Raw genomic sequence first — 17161 nt, forward strand, 5'->3', positions numbered from 1 at the left:
ACCGTGCCCACACAGGTAATACCACCTAAAACGATGGAGGATAGGGAAGTAGCGCGAGCCAACAAGGCGGCTCGCAAAAAATAAAAATTGACATGTTATAGATGTGGGGTACCCAGTCACTTCGTTGTGGCTCCACCGCCCCCAAACTCACCTCTATATCTTCCATCTCGCCCGGAAAAAATCAGAGAGAAGGTTTCATCGCGTTTTACGATACGGAGGCGCCGCCACCTCCTGCTCTTCATTTGGAGGGCAGATCTGGAGTCCGTTCGGGGCTTCGGAGAGGGGAAATTGTCGCCATCGTCATCATCAACCTTCCTCCATCGACAATTTCATGATGCTCTTCATCGTTCATGAGTAATCTCATCGTAGGCTTGCTGGACGGTGATGAGTTGGATGAGAACTATCATGTAATCGAGTTAGTTTTGACGGGGATTGATCCCTAGTATCCACTATGTTCTAGATTGATGTTGCTACTACTTGGCTATGCTTAATGCTTGTCACTAGGGCCCGAGTGCCATGATTTCAGATCTGAACCTATTATATTGTCGCCAATATATGTGTGTTTTAGATCCTACTTGCAAGTTGTAGTCACCTACTATGTGTTATGACCCAGCAACCCCGGAGTGATAATAGCCGGAACCACTCCCGGAGATGACCATAGTACGAGGAGTTCATGTATTCACCAAGTGTTAATGCGTTGGTCCGGTTCTTTATTAAAAGGAGAACCTTAATATCCCGTAGTTTTCATTAGGACCCCGCTGCCACGGGAGGGATGGACAATAGATGTCATGCAAGTTCTTTTCCCTAAGCACGTATGACTACATAGAGAATACATGCCTACATTAGATTGACGAATGGGAGCTAGTTACATATCTCTCCGTGTTATAGCTGTTACATGATGAATCACATCCGTCATACTCATCCATCACCTATCCACTGCCTACGAGTCTTTTACTACTCGTCCGTGTTATGTTACTTTGTCTAGGCTTGTCCCTTGCTACAAAAGGGATTGGGCCACTTTGCTGCTGCTGCTGTTACTCTCTTGCTACTGCTGTTACTCTGCTGCTGTTGCTACTGCTGTTCCTTGCTACTTCGCTGTTGCAAGATCTTTTCCGACACTGTTGTTGGGGAAGAATAGTTACTCGCCCACGTGCAACCTACTGGCGCCATTGATACAACAGTTAGGAATAGTCTGCCGTCAACAGATCGTTTAGGGCACCGTTGCTATCATACTACTTTGCTACTGATACTTTGCTTGCAGACACTAATCTTTTAGGTGTGGTTGAATCTGACAAACTCAGCTGCTAATACTTGAGAATATTCTTTCGCTTCCCCTTGGCGAATCAACAAATTTGGGTCGAATACTCTACCCTCGAAAATTGTTGTGATCCCCTACACTTGAGGGTCATCAGGACCTTTTTCTGGCGCCGTTGCCGGGGAGGCACACCTATATTCTCTTAGTCACTTGGGATTGACATCTTCTGGTCAGTATGAGAAATCCGAAAGATCCAAGAAGTGAAATCTCGCCTTCCACTACGAGGAGAGGTAAGGAACTGCCATCTAGCTCTGCACTTGATTCACCTTCAGTTTTGAGTAAGTTTGCGACTTCGCCTCCTGCTAGAAATCTTGATAGGTCGCCTGTGCTTGATGATGCTACTTCTGCTGCTCATGATGCTTATGATGCTATGCTTGATACTATGCCTGATGATGCTATGCTTGATACTATGCCTGATGATGCTATGCTTGATACTATGACTGATGATGCCATGCTTGATACTACTATGCCTGATGATGCTATGCCTGATACTGCCTTGCCACTAGGTGCATTCCTTGATGCACAAATTGCTAGAGTTGCTGCTAGACGTGATGATACTTCTGAAACTGGTGATACTATTGAAGTGGAACATGCTACTATGCCCGAATTGCCTGTGATGCCTGATGCACGCAATGTTATGGAGGGAGAGATAGCTGAGGACTTTCTTGCGTGTAAGGATAACTATGATGTTGAGAAACTACTGCTCAAGTGGAAAGAAAAATCTCTGAACGCTAGGATGAAATACGACCCGAAGTTTGCTACTTCGCCTATCTTTGTGACCGATAAGGATTATGAATTCTCTGTCGACCCTGAGTTAATCACTCTGATCGAATCTGATCCCTTTCACGGTTACGAGTCTGAAACGGTTGTAGCCCATCTTACCAAACTGCACGATATAGCCACCCTATTCACTAGTGAGGAAAAGATCCGCCACTACTATATCCTCAAGCTGTTTCCTTTCTCGCTAAAGGATGATGCTAAGACCTGGTTCACTTCTCTTGCTCCTGGATGTGTGCATAGCCCCCATATATGGTCTACTACTTCTCTGAAAAATATTTCCCTGCCCATAAGAAGTAAGCTGCCTTGCAGGAAATATACAACTTTGCTCAAGCTGAAGAAGAGAGTCTCCCACAAGCTTGGGGGAGGCTTATCCAGCTACTGAATGCTTTGCCTGGTCACCCTCTTGAGAAGAATGAAATACTTGATATCTTCTATAATGGACTTACCGATGCTTCCAAAGACCACCTAGATAGTTGTGCCGGTTGTGTTTTTAGGGAACGAACTGTAGAACAAGCTGAGATTCTACTAAATAACATCTTGTGCAATGAGAATGCTTGGACTATTCCTGAACCACCTCCTAAGCCAACTCCGAAGAAGAGAGATATTCTATTCCTCAGTCCTGAAGATATGCAAGAAGCCAAGAAATCTATGCGAGAGAAAGGCATTAAATCTGAAGATGTCAAAAATCTACCACCCATCGAAGAGATCCATGGTTTTGATAACCCGATACAGGTAGTAGAAGTAAATTCTCTGCGTAGCTTTGATGAGAGTGATATTCCTTTTGATAAACCTGCTAGCTTATGCATGGATGAATTTGATAACTCTGTTGCCAAACAACAAAGTTTCAATGATTATGTTAGCAGACAATTGGAAAAGAATGCTCGTATGCTTAGTCATTTAAGTGCTTGTGTGGACAGAAATGTCAACGATCTTAAGCTCCTGAGTAAACATGCCTCTATGATTACTACTCAAGTAGAACAAGTACTTAAAGCTCAGAATGACTTGCTCAATGAGTTGAATGAAAATTCCGTCAGAGTCGTTACTAGAGGCGATAGAATGACCCAGGAACCTTTGTATCTTGAGGGTCATCCGAAGAGAATTGAACAAGATTCTCAAGGAGTTAGCACTGATGCACCTAGTCATCCTAGAAAGAAGAAGAGAGATGATAGGAACCTGCACGCTAGCAACCCTGTTAGTGCTAGACCTGAGAGTCCAAACGATGCCTCTGTCTGTGATGCTGAAACACAATCTGGTGATGAACATGAACCTAATGATAATATCAATAGTGATGTTCATGAAGATGCTCAACCTAGCAATGATAAGGATGTGGAGATTGAACCTGTTGATCTTGATAACCCACAGCCTAAGAATAGAAGATACGATAAGAATGACTTCACTGCTAGGAAGCATGGTAAAGAAAGGGAACCATGGGTTCAGAAACCTATGCCCTTTCCTCCCAAGCCATCCAAGAAAAAGGATGATGAGGATTTTGAGCGCTTCGTTGAAATGATCAGACCTGTCTTTCTACAAATGCGTTTGACGGATATGCTCAAAATGTCTCCGTATGCTAAGTACATGAAAGATATTGTGACTAATAAGAGGAGGATACCCGAGGTTGAGATTTCCACCATGCTAGCTAACTATACCTTCAAGGGTGGAACTCCTAAGAAACTAGGTGATCCCGGTGTGCCCACTATACCTTGCTCCATTAAAGGTAACTACGTTAGAACTTCGTTATGCGACCTTGGAGCCGGTGTTAGTGTTATGCCTCTCTCTCTTTATCGTAGACTTGAACCGGATAAGTTGACACCCACTAAAATCTCTCTGCAAATGGCCGACAAATCAACTGCTTTCCCTATCGGCATTTGCGAGGATGTGCCTGTTGTGGTTGCCAACGTCACCATCTTAACAAACTTTGTTATCTTGGATATTCCCGAGGACGATGCCATGGTGGTCATCCTTGAAAGACCCTTTTTAAACACTGCAGGTGCTGTTATAGATTGCAACAAAGGCAATGTTACTTTCCATGTCAACAGTAATGAGCATACGGTGCACTTTCCGAAGAAACAATATCGCGTACATTGCATCAATGCTATCGAAAAAACTTCATCGATTCTTATTGGGAGCTTTGAATGCCCTATTCCTCGTGTCAAGATGAAGTATGATTTGCTTGTTGGGGAGATACACATCCCCATTGAGGTGACCTAGTGACTATTCGAAAAATTCTCCGTCTTCTTTTGCGATTCGAGAAGTTTTGTCGAGGGGATTTGATCAACCCCATTGACGGATTTTCTTTCAATGACCATGAGATGGATGAATCGAGGAGTCACAAACCTATGTTCCAAGCTTTCACTTTAAGTTGCTTAGAAGAAAAATGATAGATTTAGTTTAGTTTTCCCTATTTTCTATTTTAGCGTCCGGTAGAAAAGTACCCCGAAAATAGAAGTTCTCCGAACGTCCTGAAAATCTAGTATGATTTTTTCTGGAATTTTTGAAAAATTCTGAGACAAAGAGCTTGTCTGGGGCCCACACCAGTGGGACACAAGCCCTAGGGGCACGGGCACCCCCTGGCCGCGCCACCCAGGCTTGTGGGCCCCACAGGCACCCCCTCCACTCACTCTTGCTCTCATGTGGTTCTCCTACCTCCAGAAAAAATCGTTTCGCAGCTCAAACCCGTGTTCTTGCTCCTCTTGTTGGGATTTTCGATCTCTTTGCTCAAATCACCATTCTCCGAACTGTTTTGAGGAAATTACTCCTTGGTAAGTGACTCCTCCATTGGTCCAATTAGTTTTTGCTCTAGTGCCTTATACTCCGCGTATTTTTGCTGCCTTGGTGACCATGTTCTTGAGCTTTGCATGATGATTTTAGCTGGTCCCAAGTAGTTTTGATGCATAATATGGCCTCTAGGAACTTGTGGGAGTAGTTGCTACAAGTTTAGTTGAGCCTTATTCACTTTTCCTTAGAATCACTAAAAATTTCAGAAATTTTCAGAGATAGAAAAGGGAAAATATGAGGAGGTTCTTAAGAGGCTCTTCAAGCCGTGACCCCAAGGATGATGGAAGTGAGAAGAAGCCCAAGTATCTGGTCCCTCGAGTCGCAGAAGTTCAAGCGTGCGAGTGGCCAAGCGACGTGTTCTTACGCGCCGCTGGAATTTATGAGGACTTCTATCACTTGGTGGAGAACGCAGGCCTTACCGCCTTCGTTGAAGATAAGTGTCCGCAATACCTCCTCCTCACCAATATTTTCGTACAAAGCTTTAACTTCTATCCGAGGAAGAATCCTCCTATGGTTGAGTTTAAACTTTATGATATCCCCCAGCGCATGTCACTTCAGGATTTTTGCAATGTTTGCAAATTACCTTACGTTGGGGATATTCATGAACCTCGTCCACGGGAGTTGGAAGCTTTCATCGGCACAATTGCTGTAGGAGAGAAGAGAGGAGTGTCTTGCGCTAGAGCTGCTAGCATTCATTTTCCCGTGCTTCGGTATTTCTCACTTTTTGTGGGAAAATGTTTGATTGGCCGTGGGAAGGCTGGGTCACTTAGTTCCCAAGATCTTGCGGTCTTGCGTGAAGCCCTTTATAACGTTAGAACTTATAGCTTGGGCGCTATAGTAGCTCAACGCTTGAACCTGAACCGTTCTAAAGGTGTTGTCTATGGAGGTATCTATGCTACCCGTCTTGCTAGACACTTTGAGATACCTATTAGACTGGAGGAGGAAGAAGAGATTGTTCTTCCTGAGAGATATCTAGATTACGATAACATGGTTCGCCATGACTTTCTTGATAGAGATATAAATAGAAGGATGATTTATAACCTGGTATTTAGTCAGGGTACTCGTGAGACTATTACTTTGCCTGCTCCTTCTTTGTTCAATCTTCATGCATGCAGGTACATTATTATGCCCTCGGACATCTACGCATATTGGGGCTTAGCCCAACCACAGGTGCCCGTGCCCGAGCCACCGGTCGAGTACCAGACGCCGGTTTATCAGAGGGAGCCAGAGGAGCTCACACAGCAGTGGCATCCTCAGTCCACTCCGGAGTACCCCGGAGCTGGTTATTTCCCTCCTTGGGAGTAGACCAAGTTAGGCCAAAAGCCTAAGCTTGGGGAGTACGTGTTCTCACCGACTTTACATTCTTGCTTATGCTTTCACTTTGTTAGCCGGTGTTCACACTTTGCCGCTGTATCATCCATGCTAGTTTATTTTCTTTTTCTCGTTTTCTTTTTGTGTGTCTGTCTAGTTTGAGAAAAAACCAGAAATATTTTTTTTCTTCTTTTGCTTGTTGGGAGCTTTCCTGTGTAGATAGTTTTCTTTTTCTTTGGGTCAAGGTAGAAGATATTGGTTACAATGTTTAGTGGCTCTTGCATGCATACATGTTTAGCTTTCAAAGAACTATATTACTTTGTCTTCTCCTTTGTGTTTGCCTGCAGATTCCAGCGTAGTCCAATGCACGAGCACGCTTATTATTGTTCACATCGTTCGGTCGTGCAAGTGAAAGGCAATAATGACGATATATGATGAACTGACTGAGCCTGGAAAAGCTGGTATGAACTCGATCTATTTTGTTTTCGTAAATATGACTAGCTCATCATGCCTGATTCAGCTTTGTTGTGAGAGAAACATGTTTGCAATGACAACTTAGAGATCATAGTTGCTTATGCCATGCTTATTTAGCTAGGAGCTTATAATTGTTTGTCTTGGATGCCCACATGAATTTTGAGATGACTGTGTTGTAGTATGATAGGATGGTATCCTCCTTTGAATGATTCAAGTGGCTTGACTTGGCGCATGTTCACGCATGTAGTTGAAACAAAATCAACATAGCCTCTAAGATGTTCATGTTCATGGTGATTTATGTCCTACTCATGCTTGCACTCAATGTTAGTTAATCTCAATGCATCTTGATGACTGTTGTCGCTCTCTAGTTGGTCGCTTCCCAGTCTTTTGCTAGCCTTCACTTGTACTAAGCGGGAATACTGCTTGTGCATCCACCTTCATAAACCCAAAGTTGTGCCATATGAGTCCACCATACCTACCTATATGCGGTATCTACCTGGCGTTCCAAGTAAAGTTGCATGTGCCACTGTCTAAACCTTCAAGAAATAATCTGTTTTGCATGCCCGAACCGCTCATGTGGTGACAGGGGGCTATTGGTATCTTCCATGCTAGGTGTGTTATCCTTGATATGTGTTTATTCACTATCATTCACGAGAAAGGGGCCGGTAATTGGAATTCCCAGTTCCATGCTCAAATCAAAAAGATAATTGCAAACAAAACTCCCCCAGGATTGTTGTTGGTATGGACGGTACCCGAGGATTCGACTAGCCGTGGAGTGTGATTGATTGGTGGTGGGGGAGTCAAAACTTTACTTTTCTGTTTGGGAACTGCCTATAGCATGTGTAGCATGGAAGATGTTGAGAACTCTTAGTCATTGCGTTGACAATGAAAGCATGCCACCCAAAATTATTATCTCTATTTTCAAAAGCTTGAGCTCTGGCACCTCTGCAAATCAATGCTTCCCTCTGCGAAGGGCCTGTCTATTTATGTTCCTGTTGAGTCATCCTCCTCTTACAAAAGCACCAATTAGAGAGCACCTCTGTCATTTTTATGTTTTGCTTTTAAGTGTGTTGAGTATGACTATGACTGGATCTTCATTGCCTTGAATTACAATGTTTAGTTAGCCCTTGGTCTTTGAAGGTGCTCTGCAGTTATGTTTTGCGGTCTCAGAAAGAGCTTGCGAGATACCATCTATTCGTACTGCTTCATGTTGTTTTGATTGAAGTGTTGACGTTTGAGACTTATTATTATTTGCTCGCTAGTTGATTATGCCATTGATATGAGTTTACCGTGAGACCTAGATGTCATTTGCTTATGTGGTTTACTTGTGATCTTGCTGAAATTCCGGTTGTGAGTTAGACATAGTTGCAACAACAAGATCAAACAGAGTTCGTCAAAGTTTTTCTTTTGTATCTCTCAGTTTGTCAACTGAATTGCTTGAGGACAAGCAAGGCTTTAAGCTTGGGGGAGTTGATACGTCTGCGTCGTATCTACTTTTCCGAACTCTTTTGCCCTTGTTTTGGACTCTAATTTGCATGACTTGAATGGAACTAACCCGGACTAACGTTGTTTTCAGCAGAATTGCCATGATGTTGTTTTTGTGCAGAAATAAAAGTTCTTGGAATGTCCTAAAAATTTACGGAGATTTTTTCTGGAATAAAAGAAAAATACGTGCGCAAAGATCCACCGGAGGGGGCGTGCGAGTGGGCCACAAGCCCACAGGCCGCGGCCACCCCCTGGTCCCGCCGTGAGGGCTTGTGGGGCCCACGTGGCTCCACCGCCCCCAAACTCACCTCTATATCTTCCATCTCGCCCGGAAAAAATCAGAGAGAAGGTTTCATCGCGTTTTACGATACGGAGGCGCCGCCACCTCCTGTTCTTCATCTGGAGGGCAGATCTGGAGTCCGTTCGGGGCTCCGGAGAGGGGAAATCGTCGCCATCATCATCATCAACCTTCCTCCATCGACAATTCCATGATGCTCTTCATCGTTCGTGAGTAATCTCATCGTAGGCTTGCTGGACGGTGATGAGTTGGATGAGATCTATCATGTAATCGAGTTAGTTTTGATGGGGATTGATCCCTAGTATCCACTATGTTCTAGATTGATGTTGCTACTACTTGGCTATGCTTAATGCTTGTCACTAGGGCCCGAGTGCCATGATTTCAGATCTGAACCTATTATATTGTCGCCAATATATGTGTGTTTTAGATCCTCTCTTGCAAGTTGTAGTCACCTGCTATGTGTTATGACCCAGCAACCCTGGAGTGACAATAGCCGGAACCACTCCCGGAGATGACCATAGTATGAGGAGTTCATGTATTCACCAAGTATTAATGCGTTGGTCCGGTTCTTTATTAAAAGGAGAACCTTAATATCCCGTAGTTTCCATTAGGACCCCGCTGCCACGGGAGGGATGGACAATAGATGTCATGCAAGTTCTTTTCCCTAAGCACGTATGACTACATACGGAATACATGCCTACAATAGATTGACGAACGGGAGCTAGTTACATATCTCTCCGTGTTATAGATGTTACATGATGAATCACATCCGTCATACTCATCCATGACCGATCCACTGCCTTTGAGTCTTTTACTACTGGTCCTTGCTACGTTACTTTGTCTAGGCTTGTCCCTTGCTTCAAAAGGGATTGGGCCACTTTGCTGCCACTGTTGTTACTCTTCTGCTGTTGCTAATGCTGTTCCTTGCTACTTCGCTGTTGCAAGATATTTTCCGACACTGTTGTCGGGGAAGAATAGTTACTCGCCCACGTGCAACCTACTAGCGCCATTGATACAACAGTTAGGAATAGTCTGCCGTCAACAGATCGTTTCTGGCACCGTTGCTATCAAATTTATTTGCTACTGATACTTTGCTTGCAGACACTAATCTTTCAGGTGTGGTTGAATCTGACAAACTTAGCTGCTAATACTTGAGAATATTCTTTCGCTTCCCCTTTGGAGAATCAACAAATTTGGGTCGAATACTCTACCCTCGAAAACTGTTGCAACCCCTACACTTGATGGTCATCAGCATACAGTTGGGAACCACTAAGAGTAGATCAAAATACTATCCAGGTTGAGTTTCCTAGAAGAGAGGATCTTCAACGGTTACTCACTTTTGGGGTCAGTAAGGTTAGTGGCAGCAAGTGTTTACTTGAGTTTGAGGAATGCATTAAACCAGCACCGCAGGGTACTAGGTTGTAGAAGGTTTGGATCAGGTTTTCAGGCATTCCAGAGATACTGCTTAACGACTTCCTCATCGTATGGAGCCTTGGTTCTTTGATTGGGAAGACTGAGAAAGTCGATATTCCTTTTACTCGCAAAAGGGGGATTGCCAGATTGCTTGTGATGGTGCTTGATGTTGAGCAGATACCTGATTTTGCTCCGTGGTCTTATGATGGTGTGCACTATGACCTTGATGTGGAGGTCGAGGAGGTGTCACAAAAGGAGCCAAATGGTGCTGATATTCACATGGCCGATGGGGAGGATAGGGACAAGGATCATGGTCATGCGAATGATCAACATTCCGATCAGTCAAAGGATAACATCTACCCTCCTCCCTCTTCTAATAAGGAGAAACCGCTTCTTATTGGGGGTGCATCTTCTACATCTAAGTCGCCCGTGGCTGCACTTCGTTTTGGGTCTTTTGATGTTATGAGTACATCATACAACCTTGGGAGTGCTTTTGTACAAAAGGAGGCGGATGTTGAGGCACCCCTTTTGTTCCAATGCAACGTTCTGTTTCCACATCAAAGTTGGTATTACCCTCACATAAGCTTAATCAGGAGAAGAGACGAGCATTCTCTGTAGTACCGCCGGCTAGGAGGGCCGAGCCACTGCATTTGCATGTGCAGGATAACACGCAGGAGGTGTGATGTCCTCCTTCTCCTACATCGCCGGCTGTGAGGGATGCGTCATTGCTTATGCGAGATAGCAAGCAGGAGGCGAGCCGTCCTCCTAGCCCTGCTTTTTCGCCTCAGGCTGCGGAAAATAAGTTGCAGCCAACGGCACAGAATGATCATCGTACTTCGAATAGTAAGCAGCATGTGCTTTTTTCTAAGTATGATAATCTTGTACAGGAAACAACTATTGACCAGGGTTTTGATTCTGTGGTAACAGGGAAGACCCACAATGAGATTTCTACTGATGATGTGATTTCTTTTGGTGGGATCCCAGATCCTACATCTGGTGATAGACGTTTCAGTCAGTGTATTCAGGAGAAGCCTGATGCGGATGACATGTTGATGGGATGTGCTATGCGGGCTGCAAAATTACGAGATGCTGAAACAACTACAGGTTTGTCTATTGATCAGACTGCTACTATTTTAAACTTATCTGACTCTGAGATCATGAATTATGCTAGCAACATAGGTATTTCTATGGGTGCATCTAGTAAAAATATAGCTAAGTCCATTAATGATATTCTTGATTTAGAAGTTGATAGAACCATAGAGTTCATGAAAAACCTAGCAGCGGTTAAACCTATAAATGACTCAGATATTAATGACTTAGGAGGTGCACACCTTCAAACATTATGTGATAACATTTTACTTATAGACATGGAAGTAGACGATGTGGATGATATGGGTTTGGAGGGGTATATGGCCCCTACCAATGTGGATTGTCATTCACAACCTTTGGTTACACATAATGACTTAAATCATATTCAGAAAAACCAGGAGACCTTGGAAAAGGAAGGTTTATCCTGAATCAGCGGTTAGGAGGAGTGCGAGAGTTAAACAAAAGAAAAAATTTCATGATGAATTATGAAAGGAATTTTTTGAAATAGCAGAGGTCTTGCGGACTTGGCTAAAAAAAGGTTCCTTAGAGAAGCATCGATACAATATAATCTTGGCTTCATGGCATTACAAGAAACTGGAAGAGATAATTTCACACCTCAATTCTTAAATAATTTATCAGGAGGGGTTGAATTTGATTGGCATTGTCTACCACCAAGGGGAAGATCCGGTGGGATCTTATTTGGGTTTAAGTGCGAGACTTTAGAGGTGATGAGTGTGGTCTATGGTGAGTTCACTATCAAATTTCGTGTAAGGTCGAAAGTTGACGGTTTTAAGTGGCCTTTAGTGGTTGTATATGGGGCGACACAATTAGAGCTCAAATCCGATTTTCTTGCAGATCTAGTGATAATCTGCGGAGATGAAACACTACCAATTATGATGAGGGAGATTTTAATATTATTCGAAGACAGAATGAAAAAAATAATGACAATTTTGACACAAGATGGTCAATGATGTTCAATATGGTTATTGAGAGCCTTAATTTAAGGGAGATTGATCTTTCTGGTAGACAATACACATGGGCAAATTCATTACCGGTGCTAACATATGAGAAGTTGGATCGGGTACTTACTAGTGTTGAGTGGGAGCAGAAATTCCCATTAGTCACAGTACAATCTCTAGACAGGGCAATCTCAGATCACACACCTCTTCTGGTGGACTCAGGGGAGGCCACTCATAGGGGCAACAAGAATGTCTTCTCATTCGAACTAAGTTGGTTTGAAAGAGAAGGTTTCATGGATCTAATTGCCAATGAATGGGCTAGAGACTTAGGTGGATCCACCAGTGTAGAAATTTGGCAAAACAAAGTCAGACACTTACGCCAATTCCTTAGAGGATGGGTGAAAAATCAGAGTGGTATTTATAAGAAAGAAAAAGAAAACTCACGAATCTGATTGATGAACTAGATGTCAAAGCTGAGTCTGCGCAGCTAAATCTTATTGAAAGGAATATTAAAATTGATGTTGAGACTAGATTGCAAAAATTATTGAGAGAGGAGGAGATGAAATGGGCACTAAGAGCTAAGGTGATGAAGGTGATTCATGGGGATGATAACACTCAGTTCTTCCACATGATTGCAAATGGCAAACATCGAAAGAAGATAATTACTCAACTAGAGCAAGATGAGGGAACTATAATAGGTCATGAAAACTTAAAGTTATATATTTCATAATATTATAAGAGTCTTTTTGGTGCACCAGATGAGAGGATGATCTCTTTGGATGAAAACAATGTTTAGGATATACCTCAACTTAATGAACAGGAGAATGAGGTTTTATCAGCCAAATTAACAGAAGGAGGTGTATGATTCAATAACACAAATGAAACACAATAAAGCACCGGGACCAGATGGGTTCCATGCAGAATTTTATAGAAAGTGTTGGCATGTCATTAAGGGGGATCTAATGGCTATGTTCCATGATTTATTTAATGGTCGACTACAGTTATTTCACCTTAACTTTGGAACAATCACGTTGTTGCCAAAAAAGGTGGACGCCATGCGCATTCAACAGTTTAGACCTAGTTGTTTACTCAATGTGAGCTTCAATATTTTTACTAAGGTGGCCACCAATAGATTAACGAAGATAGCCGATTCAGTTGTCCAACCAACACAGTCTGCGTTTATGCCTGGGCGACACATCTTGGAGGGTGTGGTCGTTCTGCATGAAACGCTTCATGAAATTCACACAAAGAAACTAGATGGGGTTATCTTTAAAGTGGATTTCGAAAAAGCTTATAATAAACTTAAGTGGTCTTTTCTTCAACAAGCCTTACGTATGAAGGGGTTCAATGAAAAGTGGAGACAGCAGGTTGACACTTTCATTCATAAAGGGAGTGTTGGAGTTCAAGTTAATGACGACATTGCTCATTTCTTTCAAACCCATAAGGGGTTAAGACAGGGTGATTCAATGTCTCTAGTATTGTTTAATATAGTAGCAGATATGTTGACAATACTCATTGAAAGTGCCAAGGAGAAAGGCCAAATAGGTGGTCTCATTCCACATCTGGTAGATGGAGGTTTGTCCATTTTACAATATGTGGATGATACAATTAGTTTCATGGAACATGATATGGAGAAAGCGAGGAATATGAAATTAATATTGTGTTTATTTGAACAACTATCGGGGTTGAAAATCAATTTTAACAAAAGTGAACTCTTATGCTTTGGGAAGGCAAGAGAAGAGCAAGACGCTTATCGACAGCTATTTGGTTGTGAAATGGGTTCTCTACCTTTTAGCTATCTTAGGATTCCTATTCACCACAGGCGTTTAACAATTAAAGAATGGAAATGTATTGAAGAAAGATTTGAAAAGAAGCTAAGTTGCTGGAAGGGCAAGCTTATGTCACATGGAGGCAGGTTGGTTTTAATAAACTCTGTGTTAATAAGCCTACCCATGTTCCTTTTGTCTCTTTTCGAAATACCTATAGGGGTACGGAAAAGACTAGATTTTTATAGATCTCGTTTCTTTTGGCAAACTGATGAGAATAAGAAAAAATACAGATTAGCACGTTGGGATATGATTTGTAGACCCGAAGACCAAGGGGGTTTGGGAATTGAAAATTTAGAAGTAAAGAACAAATGCTTGCTTAGCAAATGGCTGTATAGATTATCCACATAGACAGAAGGTATGTGGATTCAAATATTAAGAAATAATTATCTTAATACAAGAACTTTAGCTCAAGCTACAGTTAGACCCGATGATTCACCTTTCTGGAATCGGTTAATGAGGATAAAGATTAATTTCTTCCAAAGGGTGAAATTCATGGTAGGGGATGGTACCTCGACAAGATTTTTGGAATATACTTGGCTTGGTGACACACCATTTTCTTTACAATATCCCATGATCTACAATATTACACAACGTAAGCAGGACTATGTGTCCACAGTCTTACAATCCATACCTATTAATATGCACTTCAGGCGAGCTCTAGTAGGAGAACGTTGGGAGGCATGGATGCATTTGGTAAGAAAACTTATGCAGGTACAATTATCAGATCATCCAGACAACGTTCGATGGATTTTAACTGTGAATGGGGTATTCTCAGTAAAGTCCATGTACACAGATCTGATTAATTCAGGACCTTTATCTAAATCGTTGCATATTTGGAATATTAAAGTGTCGTTAAGGATTAAAATTTTTATGTGGTTTTTACACAAAGGTGTGGTATTAACCAAAGATAATTTAATTAAACGTAGTTGGAGAGGTAGATCTAATTGTTGCTATTGTGATCAACATGAAACAATTAGACACTTGTTCTTGGAATGCCCTCTCGCAAAACTACTTTGGCGTACTGTCCATATAGCTTTTAATGTGGTCCCACCTACATGCATCAATTCAATATTTACAATGTGGCTCAATGGAGTGGACGTTAGAGTATCTAAACTTATTAGAATTGGGATATGTGCTCTTTTGTGGGCTATATGGAATACCAGGAACGACATAATCTTTAATGGTAAGAAATTCAACAATTTTTTGCAGGTCATATTCCGAGCAACGTCCTGGATCCGTACGCGGTTATTACTCAGTCATGTGGACAACAGGGAGCTTATGGTTACTGGGTGCAACCGATGGAAGATGGCCGCACGGGTTATCTTCAACCGGTTTGGATGGCGTGCTAGTAATAGACTAGGTGTATAGGCATCCTAGTCTGATATTAGTTACGCCGGATGTGGCAAGTTCTTAAGAGTTGGTTTATTTTCAGATTCTTTTTATTTCCGACATACAGACTTATCTCGAACTATGTTGTTACTTTCGATTGTTAATAATATGGCTGCATGCATCGATTGATGCAGAGGCCGGGGGCTCGTTTTCTCCTTTTCCAAAAAAATATTAGTTTCCTTGGACAGCTATTTCATAAGGCAATTGTCACTCTGATGGTTTAAGATGGCACATGTGGATGTAGTGCTGTACCCACAATCCCACAGATTATTAAACAGTATATTTGGTACCAGGTAGTATCAAGGACAAGTCACCTTGATAGGGAATGCACTTACTCCTAACTAAAAAGGAGGGGAAATGAAAAAAAGGTATTGAATGTTCTTTTCAGAAAGATAATATGCCAACACTCTAAATACCAGCTTGCAAGAATTTGTGTTTCATACCTATCTTCGGATATATAAGCCATTTCTTTGCTTCATGTTCTCATTCATATCTGATCTCTCGTTGACATTACTTCCTTATTTCAGAAGTGCTGCATATTCAATTTAATGTCTTGGAAAAAATAAGATAATATCTTGTGACATTGATTCAAGCTTGTACAAACAACACATCAGCACAACCCAGGCATCCATTCTCAATGAAAAAAAAATAGCCTACTCATCCATGCTAAATAATCTCTCTTGCTTACAAAAAGAACATCGTTCATTTTCCTGCGAGACATACTGCTTCGTCCAAACTTACGTACCGCCCCTCACTCAGTTTTTATTTTTTTCACCGACTATCCTTGAAATCCATCTTAATTAATTGTCTCACATTTTGTTGACTTACACAAAATATTTGTTTTCTTTGATAAACCAGTAAGTTTTTTTTACCAAATAAGTAAATTTTATTCAGTTAGGTAAATCATGGACATGATTTTATAAACATTTATTTATGCAATAACATTAATATAGGAAGTTAATCAGGGTGTACCATATTGCGACACATTTGGTTCCCAAAAAATAGTGGTTTCCGATTCCACTGCACACCTTCGTGTTTGGTTCGACCGGAACGACTTTCGTAGCCGTGGTTTCCGATATAGGACTTGATGAAACTGAAAATGCTAAGATCAAAGCTGATTAGAAAACCAGAACATATCTGCACCAACCAAACAAGGCATGTTTCCCATAAAACGAATTGGAAAATCAATAAATTACTGGAGCCGAACAAAACGAGTCGTGAGAATCTTTATATCCCATTGCAAGTTGCAACGCATGAGCAATTATCTAGTCTTCACCAGAAAAAGTCGCCAAATAACCGCAATGCATGTGCTTCTATCTTAGCTGGCGCCCCCTCGTGCTGACTGAACACTATTGTGCGGAACTTGAAAGAAGAAGCACGCTGAAGGTACACCTCATATATAGACCTTTTAAAAGTGGCAGGACCAAAAGTGAATACCAAATCGTACTGATACAACAGCTCCCAAATCGTACTGATACGAGGATGGAGAAGAAGAGGATCTATTTCTGAGAGGCAATAGATGATCATCAAAAGAATGTGAAAATGGACAAGGGAATAAGAGACTTCGGGAAGAACTGGGTCGTTTCTATGTAGACCATGCATCCAGTTTGGTTTTGTCATGCTCAATGGACTCCGTTTACCACTACTTGTGCCATTCTGACAGGAGAACCATACTCTGAAGAGGCTAGAACATCTGGCGACGATCGGAATTTGTGTATGTGACCATCATAATCTCCTAGGCGGGGTCCCCGAGACAACATTGCACTGATTATGCCCTTATTTCTGTCGACCACTAGGCTCTTCTACTTATCTACTCCCTCCTTTTTGATTTATAGGGCTCATTTCAAAAAATTTAGATTTTCATTATATTAGGCTCATTTTGAGTCTAAGTGAGTTAAAGTGCTTTGAGTTTCACGCCATATTTAATTCATAGAGTTTAGAGAAAGAAGATGAGTGGCTATGCATGCATCGTTTTCTACATTCATCATGCAAGTCCAATGAAAGGAAGGATGCTACATTTATTGCCTTGAAAATTAAATATGTG

The sequence above is a fragment of the Hordeum vulgare genome, chromosome 7H, assembly GCF_904849725.1.
Source record: "Hordeum vulgare subsp. vulgare chromosome 7H, MorexV3_pseudomolecules_assembly, whole genome shotgun sequence".
Taxonomy (NCBI): domain Eukaryota; kingdom Viridiplantae; phylum Streptophyta; class Magnoliopsida; order Poales; family Poaceae; genus Hordeum; species Hordeum vulgare.